This window comes from Dermacentor variabilis, chromosome 8 (assembly GCF_050947875.1).
Source record: "Dermacentor variabilis isolate Ectoservices chromosome 8, ASM5094787v1, whole genome shotgun sequence".
Taxonomy (NCBI): Eukaryota; Metazoa; Arthropoda; class Arachnida; order Ixodida; family Ixodidae; genus Dermacentor; species Dermacentor variabilis.
In genome coordinates, this window is record NC_134575.1 from 151,727,475 (window position 1) to 151,747,800 (window position 20,326).

A 20,326-nucleotide genomic window follows, 5' to 3' on the forward strand; every position below is an offset into this window, starting at 1 on the left:
TTTTCTGCGGACCGCCACGAAAGAATCGCCAGTTGGTAGAAGTAAACAGAGATATTTCAGAGCGATGACTAGAATTGTTAACACGCAGAAAGTGCTCATTGGCATAAAGTCATGCCCCTCGTGTGCGCGTAATAGAGGTGTTTTTTGGCTAAATCGTCGACTTCTAGGAAGCCGAGTTTTCTGTGGACCGCCACGGAAGACTCGCCGGTTGGTAGAGGTAGAGAAAGATATATCAGAGCGATGACTACAATTGTTAACACGGACAGTGTAAACATTGGCATAAAGTCTATGGCACTCGTGTGCACGTGAGCTAAGCGTTTATTGCGCTAAATCGTAGGCTTCTAGAAAGCCGAGTTCTGTGTGGACTCCCACGAAAGAATCGCCGGTTGGTAGAGGTAAACAGAGATATTGCAGAGCGATGAGTACAATTGTTAACACGCAGAGCGTGCACATCGGTATAAAGTCGTGCCGCTTGTGTTCGCGTGAGCTAAGTGTATTTTGCGTTAAATCTTCGAATTCTAGAAAGCCGATTTTCCTGTGGACCGCCAAGAAAGAATCGCCGGTTTGTAGAGGTAAACAGTGATATTTCATAGGGATGACTATAATTGTTAACATGCAGAGTGTGCACATTGGCATAAAGTCATGCCGCTCGTGTATGCGTAAGCTAAGTGTTTTTTGCGCTAAATCGTCGAATTCTAGAACGCCGAGTTTTCTGTGGACCGCCACGAAAGAATCGCCGGTTGGTAGAGGTAAACAGAGATATCTCAGAGCGATGACTACAACAGTTAACACGCAGATTGCGCACATAGGCATAACGTCATGCAGCTCCTGTGCGCGTAAGTTAAGTGTTTCTTGCGCTTAATCGTCGACTTCTAGAAAGCCGAGTTTCCTGTCGACCGCCAAAAAAGAATCGCCGGTTTGTAGAGGTAAACAGTGATATTTCATAGGGATGACTATAATTGTTAACATGAAGAGTGAGCACATTAGCATAAAGTCATGCCGCTCGTGTGCGCGTAAGCTAAGTGTTTTTTGCGCTAAATCGTCGACTTCTAGAAAGCCGAGTTTTCTGTGGACCGCCACGGAAGACTCGCCGGTTGGTAGAGGTAAACAATGATATTTCATAGCGATGACTAGAGTTGCTAAGACGCAGAAAGTGCACATTGGCATAAAGTCATGCCGCTCGTGTGCGCGTGAGCTTAGTGTTTTTTGCGCTAAATCGTCGACTTCTAGAAAGCCGAGTTTTCTGCGGACCGCCACGAAAGAATCGCCAGTTGGTAGAAGTAAACAGAGATATTTCAGAGCGATGACTAGAATTGTTAACACGCAGAAAGTGCACATTGGCATAAAGTCATGCCCCTCGTGTGCGCGTAATATAAGTGTTTTTTGGCTAAATCGTCTACTTCTAGGAAGCCGAGTTTTCTGTGGACCGCCCCGGAAGACTCGCCGGTTGGTAGAGGTAGAGAAAGATATATCAGAGCGATGACTACAATTGTTAACACGGACAGTGTAAACATTGGCATAAAGTCTATGCCACTCGTGTGCGCGTGAGCTAAGCGTTTATTGCGCTAAATCGTAGACTTCTAGAAAGCCGAGTTTTGTGTGGACTCCCACGAAAGAATCGCCGGTTGGTCGAGGTTAACAGAGATATTTGAGAGCGATGACTACAATTGTTAACACGCAGAGTTTACACATAGTTATAAAGTCTTGCCGGTCGTTCGCGCGTCAGCTAAGTGTTTTTTGCGCTAAATCGTCGACTTCTAGAAAGCCGAGTTTCCTGTGGACCACCACGAAGGAATCGCCGGTTGGTAGAGGTCAACAGAGATATTTCACAGCGATTACTACAATTGTTAACACGCAGAGTGTGCACATTGGCATAAAGTCATGCCGCTCATGTGAGCGTAAGCTAAGTGGTTTTTGCGCTCAATCGTCAACTTCTAGAAAGGCAAGTTTTCTGTGGACCGCCACAAAAGAATCGCTGGTTGGTAGAGGTAAACAGAGATATTTCAGAGCGATGACTACAATTGTTAACACGCAGAGCGTGAACATTGGTATAAAGTCGTGCCGCTCGCGTTCGCGAGCTAAGTAATTTTGCGCTAAATCGTCGACTTCTAGAATGCCGAGTTCTCTGTGGACCGCCAGAAAAGAATCGCCGGTTGGTAGAAGTAAACAGTGATATTTCATAGGGATGACTGTAATTGTTAACATGCAGAGTGCGCACACTGGCATAAAGTCATGTCGCTCGTGTGCGCGTAAGCTAACTGTTTTTTGCGTTAAAGCGTCGACTTCTAGAAAGCCGAGTTTCCTGTGGACCGCCAAGAAAGAATCGCCGGTTTGTAGAGGTAAACAGTGATATTTCATAGGGATGACTATAATTGTTAACATGCAGAGTGTGCACATTGGCATAAAGTAATGCCGCTCATGTGCGCGTAAGCTAAGTGTTTTTTCCGCTAAATCGTCGACTTCTAGAAAGGCGAGTTTTCTGCGGACCGTCACGAAAAATTGCCGGTTGGTAGAGGTAAACAGAGATATTTCAGAGCGATTACTGCAATTGTTAACACGCAGAGTGTGCAGATTGGCATAGAGTCATGCCACTCGTGTGCTCGAAAGATAAGTATTTTTTACGCTAAATCGTCGACTTCTAGAACGCCGAGTTTTCTGTGGACCGCCACGAAAGAATCGCCGGTTGGTAGAGGTAAACAGAGATATCTCAGAGTGATGACTACAACTGTTAACACGCAGAGTGTGCACATTGGCATAAAGTCTATGCCACTCGTGTGCGCGTGAGCTAAGCGTTTATTGTGCTAAATCGTGAACTTCTAGAAAGGCGATTCTTCTGTGGACTCCCACGAAAGAATCGCCGGTTGGTAGAGGTAAACAGACATATTTCGAAGCGATGACTACAATTGTTAACACGCAGAATGTGCACATTGGCATAAAGTCATGCCGCTCGTGTGGGCGTGAGCTAAGTGTTTTTTGCGCTAAATCGTCGACTTCTAGAAAGCAGAGTTTTCTGTGGACCGCCAAGAAAGAATCGCCGGTTGGTAGACGTAAACAGAGATATTTCACATTGATTACTACAATTGCTAACACGCAGAGTGTGCACATTGGCATAAAGTCATGCCGCTCATGTGCGCGTAAGCTAAGTGGTTTTCGCGCTAACTCGTCCATTTCTAGAAAGGCAAGTTTTCTGGGGACCGCCAGAAAAGAATCGCTGGTTGGCAGAGGTAATCAGAGATATTGCAGAGCGATGAGTACAATTGTTAACACGCAGAGCGTGCACATCGGTATAAAGTCGTGCCGCTTGTGTTCGCGTGAGCTAAGTGTTTTTTGCGTTAAATCTTCGACTTCTAGAAAGCCGAGTTTCCTGTGGACCGCCAAGAAAGAATCGCCGGTTTGTAGAGGTAAACAGTGATATTTCATAGGGATGACTATAATTGGTAACATGCAGAGTGTGCACATTGGCATAAAGTAATGCCGCTCGTGTGCGCGTAAGCTAAGTGTTTTTTCCGCTAAATCGTCGACTTCTAGAAAGGCGAGTTTTCTGCGGACCGTCACGAAAAATTGCCGGTTGGTAGAGGTAAACAGAGATATTTCAGAGCGATGACTGCAATTGTTAACACGCAGAGTGTGCAGATTGGCATAGAGTCATGCCACTCGTGTGCTCGAAAGATAAGTATTTTTTACGCTAAATCGTCGACTTCTAGAACGCCGAGTTTTCTGTGGACCGCCACGGAAGAATCGCCGGTTGGTAGAGGTAAACAGAGATATCTCAGAGTGATGACTACAACTGTTAACACGCAGAGTGTGCACATTGGCATAAAGTCATGCTGCTCGTGAGCGTGTGAGCTAAGTGTTTTTTGCGCTAAATCTTGAGACTTCTAGAAAGCAGTTTTCTGTGGACCGCCAAGAAAGAATCGCCGGTTGGTAGGAGTAAAGAGTGATATTTCATAGGGAGGACTATAATTGTTAACATACAGAGTGTGCACATTGGCATAAAGTCATGTCGCTCGTGTGCGCGTAAGCTAAGTGTTTTTTGCGCTAAAGCGTCGACTTCTAGAAAGCGGAGTTTTCTGCGGACCGCTACGATAGAATCGCCAGTTGGTAGAGGTAAACATTAGATATTTCAGAGCGATGACCACAATTGTTAACATGCAGAAAATGCACATTGGCATAAAGTCATGCCACTCGTGTGCGCGTAAGACAAGAGTTTTTGGCTAAATCGTCGACTTCTAGGAAACCGAGTTTTGTGTGGACCGCCAAGAAAGAATCGCCGGTTGGTAGAGGTAAACAGATATTTGAGAGCGATGACTACAATTGTTAACACGCAAATTGTACACATTGTCATAAAGTCTTGCCGGTCGTTTGCGCGTCAGCTAAGTGTTTTTTGCGCTAAATCGTCGACTTCTAGAAAGCCGAGTTTTCTGTGGCCCGCCACGAAAGAATCGCCGGTTGGTAGAGGTAAACAGAGATATTTCAGAGCGATGACTGCAATTGTTAACAAGCAGGGGGTACACATTAGCATAAAATCATGCCGGTCGTTTGCGCGTCAGCTAAGTGTTTTTTGCGCTAAATGGTCGACTTCTAGAAAGCCGAGTTTTCTGTGGACCGCCACGAAAGAATCGCCGGTTGGTAGAGGTAAAGAGAGATATATCAGAGCGATGGCTACAATTGTTAACACGGAGAGTGTACACATTGGCATAAAGTCTATGCCACTCGTGTGCGCGTGAGCTTAGCGTTTATTGCGCTAAATCGTGGACTTCTAGAAAGGCGAGTGTTCAGTGGACTCCCACGAAAGAATCGCCGGTTGGTAGAGGTAAACAGATATTTGAGAGCGATGACTACAATTGTTAAAACGCAAAGTGCACACATTGTCATAAAATCTTGCCGGTCGTTTGCGCGTCAGCTAAGTGTTTTTTGCGCTAAATCGTCCACTTCTAGAAAGCCGACTTTTTTGTGGACCGCCATGAAAGAATCGCCGGTTGGTAGAGGTAAACAGAGATATTTCAAAGCGATGATTACAATTGTTAACATGCAGAGTGTGCACATTGGCATAAAGTCAGGCCGCTCGTGATCGTGTAAGCTAAGTGTTTTTTGCGTTTAATCGTCGACTTCTAGAAATCCGAGTTTCCTGTGGACCACCACGAAGGAATCGCCGGTTGGTAGAGGTAAACAGAGATATTTCGAAGCGATGACTACAATTGTTAACACGCAGAGTGTGCACATTGGCATAAAGTCATGCCGCTCGTGAGCGTGTGAGCTAAGTGTTTTTTGCGCTAAATTATTGACTTCTGGAAAGCCGAGTTTCCTGTGGACCACCACGAAGGAATCGCCGGTCGGTTGAGGTAAACAGAGATATTTCACAGCGATTACTACAATTATTAACACGCAGATTGTGCACATTGGCATAAAGTCATGCCGCTTGTGTTCGCGTGATCTAAGTGTTTTTTGCGCTAAATCTTCGACTTCTAGAAAGCAGAGTTTTCTGTGGACCGCCAAGAAAGAATCGCCGGTTGGTAGGAGTAAACAGTGATATTTCATAGGGAGTACTATAATTGTTAACATGCAGAGTGGGCACATTGGCATAAAGTCATGTCGCTCGTGTGCGCGTAAGCTAAGTGTTTTTTGCACTAAAGCGTCGACTTCTAGAAAGCGGAATTTTCTGCGGACCGCTACGATAGAATCGCCAGTTGGTAGAGGTAAACATTAGATACTTCAGAGCGATGACTACAATTGTTAACACGCAGAAAATGCACATTGGCATAAAGTCATGCCACTCGTGTGCGCGTAAGACAAGCGTTTTTTGGGTAAATCGTCGACTTCTAGGAAACCGAGTTTTCTGCGGACCGCCACGAAAGAATCGCCGGTTGGTAGAGGTAAAGAGAGATATATCAGAGCGATGACTACAATTGTTAACACGGAGAGTGTACACATTGGCATAAAGTCTATGCCACTCGTGTGCGCGTGAGCTAAGCGTTTATTGCGCTAAATCGTGGACTTCTAGAAAGGCGAGTGTTCAGTGGACTAACACGAAAGAATCGCCGGTTGGTAGAGGTAAACAGATATTTGAGAGCGATGACTACAATTGTTAAAACGCAAAGTGTACACATTGTCATAAAGTTTTGCCGGTCGTTTGCGCGTCAGCTAAGTGTTTTTTGCGCTAAATCGTCGACTTCTAGAAAGCCGGCTTTTCTGTGGACCGCCACGAAAGAATCGCCGGTTGGTAGAGGTAAACAGAGATATTTCAAAGCGATGACTACTATTGTTAACATGCAGAGTGTGCACATTGGCATAAAGTAATGCCGCTCGTGATCGTGTAAGCTAAGTGTTTTTTGCGCTAAATCGTCGACTTCTAGAAATCCGAGTTTCCTGTGGACCACCACGAAGGAATCGCCGGTTGGTAGAGGTAAACAGAGATATTTCACAGCGATTACTACAGTTGTTAACACGCAGAGTGTGCACATTGGCATAAAGTCATGCCGCTCATGTGCGCGTAAGCTAAGTGTTTTTTGCGCTAAATCGTCGATTTCTAGAAAGGCAAACTTTCTGTGGACCGCCACAATAGAATCGCTGGTTGGCAGAGGTAAACAGAGATATTGCAGAGCGATGAGTACAATTGTTAACACGCAGAGCGTGCACATCAGTGCAAAGTCGTGCCGCTTGTGTTCGCGTGAGCTAAGTGTTTTTTGCGTTAAATCTTCCACTTCTAGAAAGCCGAGTTTCCTGTGGACCGCCAAGAAAGAATCGCCGGTTTGTAGAGGTAAACAGTGATATTTCATAGGGATGACTATAATTGTTAACATACAGAGTGTGCACATTGGCATAAAGTCATGCCGCTCGTGTGCGCGTAAGCTAAGTGTTTTTTGCGCGTAATCGTCGACTTCTAGAAAGCAGAGTTTTCTGTGGCCCGCCAAGAAAGAATCGCCGGTTGGTAGACGTTAGCGCAGATATTTTAGAAGGATGACTACAATTGTTAAACACAGAGTGTGCACATTGGCATAAAGTCATGCCACTCGTGTGCGCGAAAGATAAGTATTTTTTACGCTAAATCGTCGACTTCTAGAACGTCGAGTTTTCTGTGGACCGCCACAAAAGTATCGCCGGTTGGTAGAGGTAAACAGAGATATCTCAGAGTGATGACTACAACTGTTAACACGCAGAGTGCACACATAGGCATAAGGTCATGCTGCTCCTGATCGCGTAGGTTAAGTGTTTCTTGCGCTTAATCGTCGACCTCTAGAAAGGCGAGTTTTCTAAGGACCGTCACGAAAAATCGCCGGTTGGTAGAGGTAAACAGAGATATTTCAGAGCGATGACTACAATTGTTAACAAGCAGAGGGTACACATTAGCATAAAGTCATGCCGGTCGTTTGAGCGTCAGCTAAGTGTTTTTTTGCGCTAAACCGTCGACTTCTAGAAAGCCGAGTTTTCTCTGGACGGCCACGAAAGAATCGCCGGTTGGTAGAGGTAAACAGAGATATTTCGAAGCGATGACTACAATTGTTAACACGCAGAGTGTGCACATTGGCATAAAGTCATGCCGCTCGTGAGCGAGTGAGCTAAGTGTTTTTTGCGCTAAATCATTGACTTCTGGAAAGCCGAGTTTCCTGTGGACCACCACGAAGGAATCACCGGTCGGTAGAGGTAAACAGAGATATTTCACAGCGATTACTACAATTGTTAACCCGCAGATTGTGCACATTGGCATAAAGTCATGCCGCTTGTGTTCGCGTGAGCTAAGTGTTTTTTGCGTTAAATCTTCGACTTCTAGAAAGCAGAGTTTTCTGTGGACCGCCAAGAAAGAATCGCCGGTTTTTAGGAGTAAACAGCGATATTTCATAGGGAGGACTATAATTGTTAATATGCAGAGTGTGCACATTGGCATAAAGTCATGTCGCTCGTGTGCGCGTAAGCTAAGTGTTTTTTGCGCTAAAGCGTCGACTTCTAGAAAGCGGAGTTTTCTGCGGACCGCTACGATAGAATCGCCAGTTGGTAGAGGTAAACATTAGATATTTCAGTGCGATGACTACAACTGTTAACACGAGGAAAATGCACATTGGCATTAAGTCATGCCACTCGTGTGCGCGTAAGGCAAGCGTTTTTTGGCTAAATCGTCGACTTCTAGGAAACCGAGTTTTCTGTGGACCGCCACGAAAGAATCGCCGGTTGGTAGAGGTAAAGAGAGATATATCAGAGCGATGACTACAATTGTCACACGGAGATTGTACACATTGGCATAAAGTCTATGCCACTCGTGTGCGTGTGAGCTAAGCGTTTATTGCGCTATATCGTGGACTTCTAGAAAGGCGAGTGTTCAGTGGACTCCCACGAAAGAATCGCCGGTTGGTAGAGGTAAACAGATATTTGAGAGCGATGACTACAATTGTTAAAACGCAAAGTGTACACATTGTCATAAAGTTTTGCCGGTCGTTTGCGCGTCAGCTAAGTGTTTTTTGCGCTAAATCGTCGACTTCTAGAAAGCCGACTTTTCTGTGGACCGCCACGAAAGAATCGCCGGTTGGTAGAGGTAAACAGAGATATTTCAAAGCGATGACTACTATTGTTAACATGCAGAGTGTGCACATTGGCATAAAGTCATGCCGCTCGTGATCGTGTAAGCTATGTGTTTTTTGCGCTAAATCGTCGACTTCTAGAAATCCGAGTTTCCTGTGGACCACCACGAAGGAATTGCCGGTTGGTAGAGGTAAACAGAGATATTTCATAGCGATTACTACAATTGTTAACACGCACAGTGTGCACATTGGCATAAAGTCATGCCGCTCATGTGCGCGTAAGCTAAGTGTTTTTTGCGCTAAATCGTCGACTTCTAGAAAAGCAAACTTTCTGTGGACCGCCACAATAGAATCGCTGGTTGGCAGAGGTAAACAGAGATATTGCAGAGCGATGAGTACAATTGTTAACACGCAGAGCGTGCACATCGGTATAAAGTCGTGCCGCTTGTGTTCGTGTGAGCTAAGTGTTTTTTGCGTTAAATCTTCGACTTCTAGAAAGCCCAGTTTCCTGTGGACCGCCAAGAAAGAATCGCCGGTTTGTAGAGGTAAACAGTGATATTTCATAGGGATGACTATAATTGTTAACATGCAGAGTGTGCACATTGGCTTAAAGTCATGCCGCTCGTGCGCGCGTAAGCTAAGTGTTTTTTGCGCGTAATCGTCGACTTCTAGAAAGCAGAGTTTTCTGTGGCCCGCCAAGAAAGAATCGCCGGTTGGTAGACGTAAGCGCAGATATTTTAGAACGATGACTACAATTGTTAAACACAGAGTGTGCACATTGGCATAAAGTCATGCCACTCGTGTGCGCGAAAGATAAGTATTTTTTACGCTAAATCGTCGACTTCTAGAACGCCGAGTTTTCTGTGGACCGCCACAAAAGAATCGCCGGTTGGTAGAGGTAAACAGAGATATCTCAGAGTGATGACTACAACTGTTAACACGCAGAGTGCGCACATAGGCATAAAGTCATGCTGCTCCTGATCGCGTAAGTTAAGTGTTTCTTCGCTTAATCGTCGACTTCTAGAAAGGCGAGTTTTCTGCGGACCGTCACGAAAAATCGCCGGTTGGTAGAGGTAAACAGAGATATTTCAGAGCGAGGACTGCAATTGTTAACAAGCAGAGGGCACACATTAGCATAAAGTCATGCCGGTCGTTTGCGCGTCAGCTAAGTGTTTTTTTGCTCTAAATCGTCGACTTCTAGAAAGCCGAGTTTTCTCTGGACGGCCACGAAAGAATCGCCGGTTGGTAGAGGTAAACAGAGATATTTCGAAGCGATGACTACAATTTTTAACACGCAGAGTGTGCACATTGGCATAAAGTCATGCCGCTCGTAAGCGAGTGAGCTAAGTGTTTTTTGCGCTAAATCTTCGACTTCTAGAAAGCAGAGTTTGCTGTGGACCGCCAAGAAAGAATCGCCGGTTGGTAGGAGTAAACAGTGATATTTCATAGGGAGGACTATAATTGTTAATATGCAGAGTGTGCACATTGGCATAAAGTCATGTCGCTCGTGTGCGCGTAAGCTAAGTGTTTTTTGCGCTAAAGCGCTGACTTCTAGAAAGCGGAGTTTTCTGCGGACCGCTACAATAGAATCGCCAGTTGGTAGAGGTAAACATTAGATATTTCAGTGCGATGACTACAACTGTTAACACGAGGAAAATGCACATTGGCATTAAGTCATGCCACTCGTGTGCGCGTAAGGCAAGCGTTTTTTTGCTAAATCGTCGACTTCTAGGAAACCGAGTTTTCTGTGGACCGCCACGAAAGAATCGCCGGTTGGTAGAGGTAAAGAGAGATATATCAGAGCGATGACTACAATTGTCACACGGAGATTGTACACATTGGCATAAAGTCTATGCCACTCGTGTGCGTGTGAGCTAAGCGTTTATTGCGCTATATCGTGGACTTCTAGAAAGGCGAGTGTTCAGTGGACTCCCACGAAAGAATCGCCGTTTGGTAGAGGTAAACAGATATTTGAGAGCGATGACTACAATTGTTAAAACGCAAAGTGTACACATCGTCATAAAGTTTTGCCGGTCGTTTGCGCGTCAGCTAAGTGTTTTTTGCGCTAAATCGTCGACTTCTAGAAAGCCGACTTTTCTGTGGACCGCCACGAAAGAATCGCCGGTTGGTAGAGGTAAACAGAGATATTTCAAAGCGATGACTACTATTGTTAACATGCAGAGTGTGCACATTGGCATAAAGTCATGCCGCTCGTGATCGTGTAAGCTATGTGTTTTTTGCGCTAAATCGTCGACTTCTAGAAATCCGAGTTTCCTGTGGACCACCACGAAGGAATTGCCGGTTGGTAGAGGTAAACAGAGATATTTCATAGCGATTACTACAATTGTTAACACGCACAGTGTGCACATTGGCATAAAGTCATGCCGCTCATGTGCGCGTAAGCTAAGTGTTTTTTGCGCTAAATCGTCGACTTCTAGAAAAGCAAACTTTCTGTGGACCGCCACAATAGAATCGCTGGTTGGCAGAGGTAAACAGAGATATTGCAGAGAGTTGAGTACAATTGTTAACACGCAGAGCGTGCACATCAGTGTAAAGTCGTGCCGCTTGTGTTCGCGTGAGCTAAGTGTTTTTTGCGTTAAATCTTCGACTTCTAGAAAGTCGAGTTTCCTGTGGACCGCCAAGAAAGAATCGCCGGTTTGTAGAGGTAAACAGTGATATTTCATAGGGATGACTATAATTGTTAACATACAGAGTGTGCACATTGGCATAAAGTCATGCCGCTCGTGTGCGCGTAAGCTAAGTGTTTTTTGCGCGTAATCGTCGACTTCTAGAAAGCAGAGTTTTCTGTGGCCCGCCAAGAAAGAATCGCCGGTTGGTAGACGTTAGCGCAGATATTTTAGAAGGATGACTACAATTGTTAAACACAGAGTGTGCACATTGGCATAAAGTCATGCCACTCGTGTGCGCGAAAGATAAGTATTTTTTACGCTAAATCGTCGACTTCTAGAACGTCGAGTTTTCTGTGGACCGCCACAAAAGTATCGCCGGTTGGTAGAGGTAAACAGAGATATCTCAGAGTGATGACTACAACTGTTAACACGCAGAGTGCACACATAGGCATAAAGTCATGCTGCTCCTGATCGCGTAGGTTAAGTGTTTCTTGCGCTTAATCGTCGACCTCTAGAAAGGCGAGTTTTCTAAGGACCGTCACGAAAAATCGCCGGTTGGTAGAGGTAAACAGAGATATTTCAGAGCGATGACTACAATTGTTAACAAGCAGAGGGTACACATTAGCATAAAGTCATGCCGGTCGTTTGAGCGTCAGCTAAGTGTTTTTTTGCGCTAAACCGTCGACTTCTAGAAAGCCGAGTTTTCTCTGGACGGCCACGAAAGAATCGCCGGTTGGTAGAGGTAAACAGAGATATTTCGAAGCGATGACTACAATTGTTAACACGCAGAGTGTGCACATTGGCATAAAGTCATGCCGCTCGTGAGCGAGTGAGCTAAGTGTTTTTTGCGCTAAATCATTGACTTCTGGAAAGCCGAGTTTCCTGTGGACCACCACGAAGGAATCACCGGTCGGTAGAGGTAAACAGAGATATTTCACAGCGATTACTACAATTGTTAACCCGCAGATTGTGCACATTGGCATAAAGTCATGCCGCTTGTGTTCGCGTGAGCTAAGTGTTTTTTGCGCTAAATCTTCGACTTCTAGAAAGCAGAGTTTTCTGTGGACCGCCAAGAAAGAATCGCCGGTTGGTAGGAGTAAACAGTGATATTTCATAGGGAGGACTATAATTGTTAATATGCAGAGTGTGCACATTGGCATAAAGTCATGTCGCTCGTGTGCGCGTAAGCTAAGTGTTTTTTGCGCTAAAGCGTCGACTTCTAGAAAGCGGAGTTTTCTGCGGACCGCTACAATAGAATCGCCAGTTGGTAGAGGTAAACATTAGATATTTCAGTGCGATGACTACAACAGTTAACACGAGGAAAATGCACATTGGCATTAAGTCATGCCACTCGTGTGCGCGTAAGGCAAGCGTTTTTTTGCTAAATCGTCGACTTCTAGGAAACCGAGTTTTCTGTGGACCGCCACGAAAGAATCGCCGGTTGGTAGAGGTAAAGAGAGATATATCAGAGCGATGACTACAATTGTCACACGGAGATTGTACACATTGGCATAAAGTCTATGCCACTCGTGTGCGCGTGAGCTAAGCGTTTATTGCGCTATATCGTGGACTTCTAGAAAGGCGAGTGTTCAGTGGACTCCCACGAAAGAATCGCCGGTTGGTAGAGGTAAACAGATATTTGAGAGCGATGACTACAATTGTTAAAACGCAAAGTGTACACATTGTCATAAAGTTTTGCCGGTCGTTTGCGCGTCAGCTAAGTGTTTTTTGCGCTAAATCGTCGACTTCTAGAAAGCCGACTTTTCTGTGGACCGCCACGAAAGAATCGCCGGTTGGTAGAGGTAAACAGAGATATTTCAAAGCGATGACTACTATTGTTAACATGCAGAGTGTGCACATTGGCATAAAGTCATGCCGCTCGTGATCGTGTAAGCTATGTGTTTTTTGCGCTAAATCGTCGACTTCTAGAAATCCGAGTTTCCTGTGGACCACCACGAAGGAATTGCCGGTTGGTAGAGGTAAACAGAGATATTTCATAGCGATTACTACAATTGTTAACACGCACAGTGTGCACATTGGCATAAAGTCATGCCGCTCATGTGCGCGTAAGCTAAGTGTTTTTTGCGCTAAATCGTCGACTTCTAGAAAAGCAAACTTTCTGTGGACCGCCACAATAGAATCGCTGGTTGGCAGAGGTAAACAGAGATATTGCAGAGCGATGAGTACAATTGTTAACACGCAGAGCGTGCACATCGGTATAAAGTCGTGCCGCTTGTGTTCGTGTGAGCTAAGTGTTTTTTGCGTTAAATCTTCGACTTCTAGAAAGCCCAGTTTCCTGTGGACCGCCAAGAAAGAATCGCCGGTTGGTAGAGGTAAACAGAGATATTTCGAAGCGATGACTACAATTGTTAACACGCAGAGTGTGCACATTGGCATAAAGTCATGCCGCTCGTAAGCGAGTGAGCTAAGTGTTTTTTGCGCTAAATCTTCGACTTCTAGAAAGCAGAGTTTTCTGTGGACCGCCAAGAAAGAATCGCCGGTTGGTAGGAGTAAACAGTGATATTTCATAGGGAGGACTATAATTGTTAACATGCAGAGTGTGCACATTGGCATAAAGTCATGTCGCTCGCGTGCGCGTAAGCTAAGTGTTTTTTGCGCTAAAGCGTCGACTTCTAGAAAGCGGAGTTTTCTGCGGACCGCTACGATAGAATCGCCAGTTGGTAGAGGTAAACATTAGATATTTCAGAGCGATGACTACAATTGTTAACACGCAGAAAATGCACATTGGCATAAAGTCATGCCACTCGTGTGCGCGTAAGACAAGTGTTTTTTGGCTAAATCGTCGACTTCTAGGAAACCGAGTTTTGTGTGGACCGCCACGAAAGAATCGCCGGTTGGTAGAGGCAAAGAGAGATATATCAGAGCGATGACTACAATTGTTAACACGGAGAGTGTACTCATTGGCATAAAGTCTATGCCACTCGTGTGCGCGTGAGCTAAGCGTTTATTGCGCTAAATCGTGGACTTCTAGAAAGGCGAGTGTTCTGTGGACTCCCACGAAAGAATCGCCGGTTGGTAGAGGTAAACAGATATTTGAGAGCGATGACTACAATTGTTAACACGCAAAGTGTACACATTGTCATAAAGTCTTGCCCGTCGTTTGCGCGTCAGCTAAGTGTTTCTTGCGCTAAATCGTCGACTTCTAGAAAGCCGACTTTTCTGTGGACCGCCACGAAAGAATCGCCGGTTGGTAGAGGTAAACAGAGATATTTCAAAGCGATGACTACAATTGTTAACATGCAGAGTGTGCACATTGGCATAAAGTCATGCCGCTCGTGATCGTGTAAGCTAAGCCTTTTTTGCGCGAAATCGTCGACTTCTAGAAATCCAAGTTTCCTGTGGACCACCACGAAGGAATCGCCGGTTGGTAGAGGTAAACAGAGATATTTCGAAGCGATGACTACAATTGTTAACACGCAGAGTGTGCACACTGGCATAAAGTCATGCCGCTCGTGAGCGTGTGAGCTAAGTGTTTTTTGTGCTAAATCATTGACTTCTGGAAAGCCGAGTTTCCTGTGGACCACCACGAAGGAATCGCCGGTCGGTAGAGGTAAACAGAGATATTTCACAGCGATTACTACAATTGTTAACACGCAGATTGTGCACATTGGCATAAAGTCGTGCCGCTTGTGTTCGCGTGAGCTAAGTGTTTTTTGCGCTAAATATTCGACTTCTAGAAAGCAGAGTTTTCTGTGGACCGCCAAGAAAGAATCGCCGGTTGGGAGGAGTAAACAGTGATATCTCATAGGGAGTACTATAATTGTTAACATGCAGAGTGTGCACATTGGCATAAAGTCATGTCGCTCGTGTGCACGTAAGCTAAGTGTTTTTTGCGCTAAATCGTCGACTTCTAGAAAGCAGAGTTTTCTGTTGCCCGCCAAGAAAGAATCGCCGGTTGGTAGACGTAAGCGCAGATATTTTAGAACGATGACTACAATTGTTAAACACAGAGTGTGCACATTAGCATAAAGTCATGCCACTCGTGTGCGCGAAAGATAAGTATTTTTTACGCTAAATCGTCGACTTCTAGAACGCCGAGTTTTCTGTGGACCGCCACGAAAGAATCGCCGGTTGGTAGAGGTAAACAGAGATATTTCAGAGCGATGACTGCAATTGTTAACAAGCAGAAGGTACACATTAGCATAAAGTCATGCCGGCCGTTTGCGCGTCAGCTAAGTGTTTTTTGCGCTAAGTCGTCGACTTCTAGAAAGCCGAGTTTTCTCTGGACGGCCACGAAAGAATCGCCGGTTGGTAGAGGTAAACAGAGATATTTCGGAGCGATGACTACAATTGTTAACACGCAGAAAATGCACATTGGCATTAAGTCATGCCAATCGTGTGCGCGTAAGACAAGTGTTTTTTGGCTAAATCGTCGACTTCTAGGAAACCGAGTTTTCTGTGGACCGCCACGAAAGAATCGCCGGTTGGTAGAGGTAAAGAGAGATATATCAGAGCGATGACTACAATTGTTAACACAGAGAGTGTACACAGTGGCATAAAGTCTATGCCACTCGTTTGCGAGTCAGCTAAGTGTTTTTTGCGCTAAATCGTCGACTTCTTGAAAGCCGAGTTTTCTGTGGCCCACCACGAAAGAATCGCCGGTTGGTAAAGGTAAGCGCAGATATTTTAGAACGATGACTACAATTGTTAAACACAGAGTGTGCACATTGGCATAAAGTCATGCCACTCGTGTGCGCGAAAGATAAGTATTTTTTACGCATCGTCGACTTCTAGAACGCCGAGTTTTCTGTGGACCGCCACGTACGAATCGCCGGTTGGTAGAGGTAAACAGAGATATCTCAGAGCGATGACTACAATTGTTAACATGCAGAGTGTGCACAATGGTATAAAATCATGCCGGTCGTGATCGTGTAAGCTTAGTGTTTTTTGCGCTAAATCATTGACTTCTGGAAAGCCGAGTTTCCTGTGGACCACCACGAAGAAATCGCCGGTCGGTAGAGGTAAACAGAGATATTTCACAGCGATTACTACAATTGTTAACACGCAGATTGCGCACATTGGCATAAAGTCATGCCGCTTGTGTTCGCGTGAGCGAAGTGTTTTTTGCGCTAAATCTTCGACTTCTAGAAAGCAGAGTTTTCTGTGCACCGCCAAGAAAGAATCGCCGGTTCGTAGGAGTAAACAGTGATATTCCATAGGGAGTACTGTAATTGTTAACATGCAGAGTGTGCACGTTGGCATAAAGTCATGTCGCTCGTGTGCGCGTAAGCTAAGTGTTTTTTGCACTAAAGCGTGGACTTCTAGAAAGCGGAGTTTTCTGCGGACCGCTACGATAGAATCGCCAGTTGGTAGAGGTAAACATTAGATATTTCAGAGCGATGACTACAATTGTTAACACGCAGAAAATGCACATTAGCATAAAGTCATGCCACTCGTGTGCCCGTAAGACAAGTGTTTTTGACTAAATCGTCGACTTCTAGGAAACCGAGTTTTCTGTGGACCGCCACGAAAGAATCGCCGGTTGGTAGAGGTAAAGAGAGATATATCAGAGCGATGACTACAATTGTTAACACGGAGAGCGTACACATTCACATAAAGTCATGCCCCTCGTGTGCGCGTGAGCCAAGTGTTTTTTGCTCTAAATCGTCGACTTCTATAAAGCCGAGTGTTCAGTGGACTCCCACGAAAGAATCGCCGGTTGGTAGAGGTAAACAGAAATTTGAGAGCGATGAGTACAATTGTTAAAACGCAAAGTGTACACATTGTCATAAAGTCTTGCCGGTCGTTTGCGCGTCAGCTAAGTGTTTTTTGCGCTAAATCGTCGACTTCTAGAAAGCCGACTTTTCTGTGGACCGGCACGAAAGAAGCGCCGGTTGGTAGAGGTAAACAGAGATATCTCAGAGTGATGACTACAACTGTTGACACGCAGAGTGCGCACATAGGCATAAAGTCATGCCGCTCCTGTGCGCGTAAGTCAAGTGTTTCTTGCGCTTAATCGTCGACTTCTAGAAAGGCGAGTTTTCTGCCGACCGTCACGAAAAATCGCCGGTTGGTAGAGGTAAACAGAGATATTTCAGAGCGATGACTGCAATTGTTAACAAGCAGAGGTTACACATTAGCATAAAGTCATGCCGGTCGTGATCGTGTAAGCTAATTGTTTTTTGCGCTAAATCTTCGACTTCTAGAAATCCGAGTTTGCTGTGGACCACCACGAAGGAATCGCCGGTCGGTAGAGGTAAACAGAGATATTTCGAAGCGATGACTACAATTGTTAACACGCAGAGTGTGCACATTGGCATAAAGTCATGCCGCTCGTGAGCGTGTGAGCTAAGTCTGTTTTGCGCTAAATCATTGACTTCTGGAAAGCCGAGTTTCCTGTGGACCACCACGAAGGAATCGCCGGTCGGTAGAGGTAAACAGAGTTATTTCACAGCGATTACTACAATTATTAACACGCAGATTGTGCACATTGGCATAAAGTCATGCCGCTTGTGTTCGCGTGAGCTAAGTGTTTTTTGCGCTACATCTTTGACTTCTAGAAAGCAGAGTTTTTTGTGGACCGCCAAGAAAGAATCGCCGGTTGGTAGGAGTAAACAGTGATATTTTATAGGGAGTACTATAATTGTTAATATGCAGTGTGCACATTGGCATAAAGTCATGTCGCTCGTGGGCGCGTAAGCTAAGTGTTTTTGCACTAAAGCGTCGACTTCTAGAAAGCGGAGTTTTCTGCGGACCGCTACGATAGAATCGCCAGTTGGTAGAGGTAAACATTATATATTTCAGAGCGATGACTACAATTGTTAACACGCAGAAAATGCACATTGGCATAAAGTCATGCCACTCGTGTGCACGTAAGACAAGTGTTTTTTGGCTAAATCGTCGACTTCTTGGAAACCGAGTTTATTGTGGACCGCCAAGAAAGAATCGCCGGTTGGTAGGAGTAAACAGTGATATTTCATAGGGAGTACTATAATTGTTAACATGCAGAGTGTGCACATTGTCATAAAGTCTTGCCGGTCGTTTGCGCGTCAGCTAAGTGTTTTTTGCGCTAAATCGTTGATTTCTAGAAAGCCGACTTTTCTGTGGACCGCCACGAAAGAATCGCCGGTTGGCAGAGGTAAACAGAGATATTTCGAAGCGATGACTACAATTGTTAACACGCAGAGTGTGCACATTGGCATAAAGTCATGCCGCTTGTGAGCGTGTAAGCTAAGTGTTTTTTGCGCTAAATCGTCGACTTCTAGAAAGCTTAGTTCTCTGTGGACCGCCAAGAAAGAATCGCCGGTTGGTAGAGGTAAACAATGATATTTCATAGCGATGACTATAATTGTTAACATGCAGAGTGTGCACATTGGCATAAAGTCATGCCGCTCGTGTGCGCGTAAGCTAAGTGTTTTTTGCGCTAAATCGTCGACTCCTAGAACGCCGAGTTTTCTGTGGACCGCCAAGAAAGAATCGCCACTTGGTAGAGGTAAACAGTGATATTTCATAGGGATGACTATAATATTTAACACGCAGAGTGTGCACATTGGCATAAAGTCATGCCGCTCGTGAGCGTGTGAGCTAAGTGTTTTTTGTGCTAAATCATTGACTTCTGGAAAGCCGAGTTTCCTGTGGACCACCACGAAGGAATCGCCGGTCGGTAGAGGTAAACAGAGATATTTCACAGCGATTACTACAATTGTTAACACGCAGATTGTGCACATTGGCATAAAGTCGTGCCGCTTGTGTTCGCGTGAGCTAAGTGTTTTTTGCGCTAAATATTCGACTTCTAGAAAGCAGAGTTTTCTGTGGACCGCCAAGAAAGAATCGCCGGTTGGGAGGAGTAAACAGTGATATCTCATAGGGAGTACTATAATTGTTAACATGCAGAGTGTGCACATTGGCATAAAGTCATGTCGCTCGTGTGCACGTAAGCTAAGTGTTTTTTGCGCTAAATCGTCGACTTCTAGAAAGCAGAGTTTTCTGTTGCCCGCCAAGAAAGAATCGCCGGTTGGTAGACGTAAGCGCAGATATTTTAGAACGATGACTACAATTGTTAAACACAGAGTGTGCACATTAGCATAAAGTCATGCCACTCGTGTGCGCGAAAGATAAGTATTTTTTACGCTAAATCGTCGACTTCTAGAACGCCGAGTTTTCTGTGGACCGCCACGAAAGAATCGCCGGTTGGTAGAGGTAAACAGAGATATTTCAGAGCGATGACTGCAATTGTTAACAAGCAGAAGGTACACATTAGCATAAAGTCATGCCGGCCGTTTGCGCGTCAGCTAAGTGTTTTTTGCGCTAAGTCGTCGACTTCTAGAAAGCCGAGTTTTCTCTGGACGGCCACGAAAGAATCGCCGGTTGGTAGAGGTAAACAGAGATATTTCGGAGCGATGACTACAATTGTTAACACGCAGAAAATGCACATTGGCATTAAGTCATGCCGATCGTGTGCGCGTAAGACAAGTGTTTTTTGGCTAAATCGTCGACTTCTAGGAAACCGAGTTTTCTGTGGACCGCCACGAAAGAATCGCCGGTTGGTAGAGGTAAAGAGAGATATATCAGAGCGATGACTACAATTGTTAACACAGAGAGTGTACACAGTGGCATAAAGTCTATGCCACTCGTTTGCGAGTCAGCTAAGTGTTTTTTGCGCTAAATCGTCGACTTCTTGAAAGCCGAGTTTTCTGTGGCCCACCACGAAAGAATCGCCGGTTGGTAGAGGTAAGCGCAGATATTTTAGAACGATGACTACAATTGTTAAACACAGAGTGTGCACATTGGCATAAAGTCATGCCACTCGTGTGCGCGAAAGATAAGTATTTTTTACGCATCGTCGACTTCTAGTACGCCGAGTTTTCTGTGGACCGCCACGTACGAATCGCCGGTTGGTAGAGGTAAACAGAGATATCTCAGAGCGATGACTACAATTGTTAACATGCAGAGTGTGCACAATGGTATAAAATCATGCCGGTCGTGATCGTGTAAGCTTAGTGTTTTTTGCGCTAAATCATTGACTTCTGGAAAGCCGAGTTTCCTGTGGACCACCACGAAGAAATCGCCGGTCGGTAGAGGTAAACAGAGATATTTCACAGCGATTACTACAATTGTTAACACGCAGATTGCGCACATTGGCATAAAGTCATGCCGCTTGTGTTCGCGTGAGCGAAGTGTTTTTTGCGCTAAATCTTCGACTTCTAGAAAGCAGAGTTTTCTGTG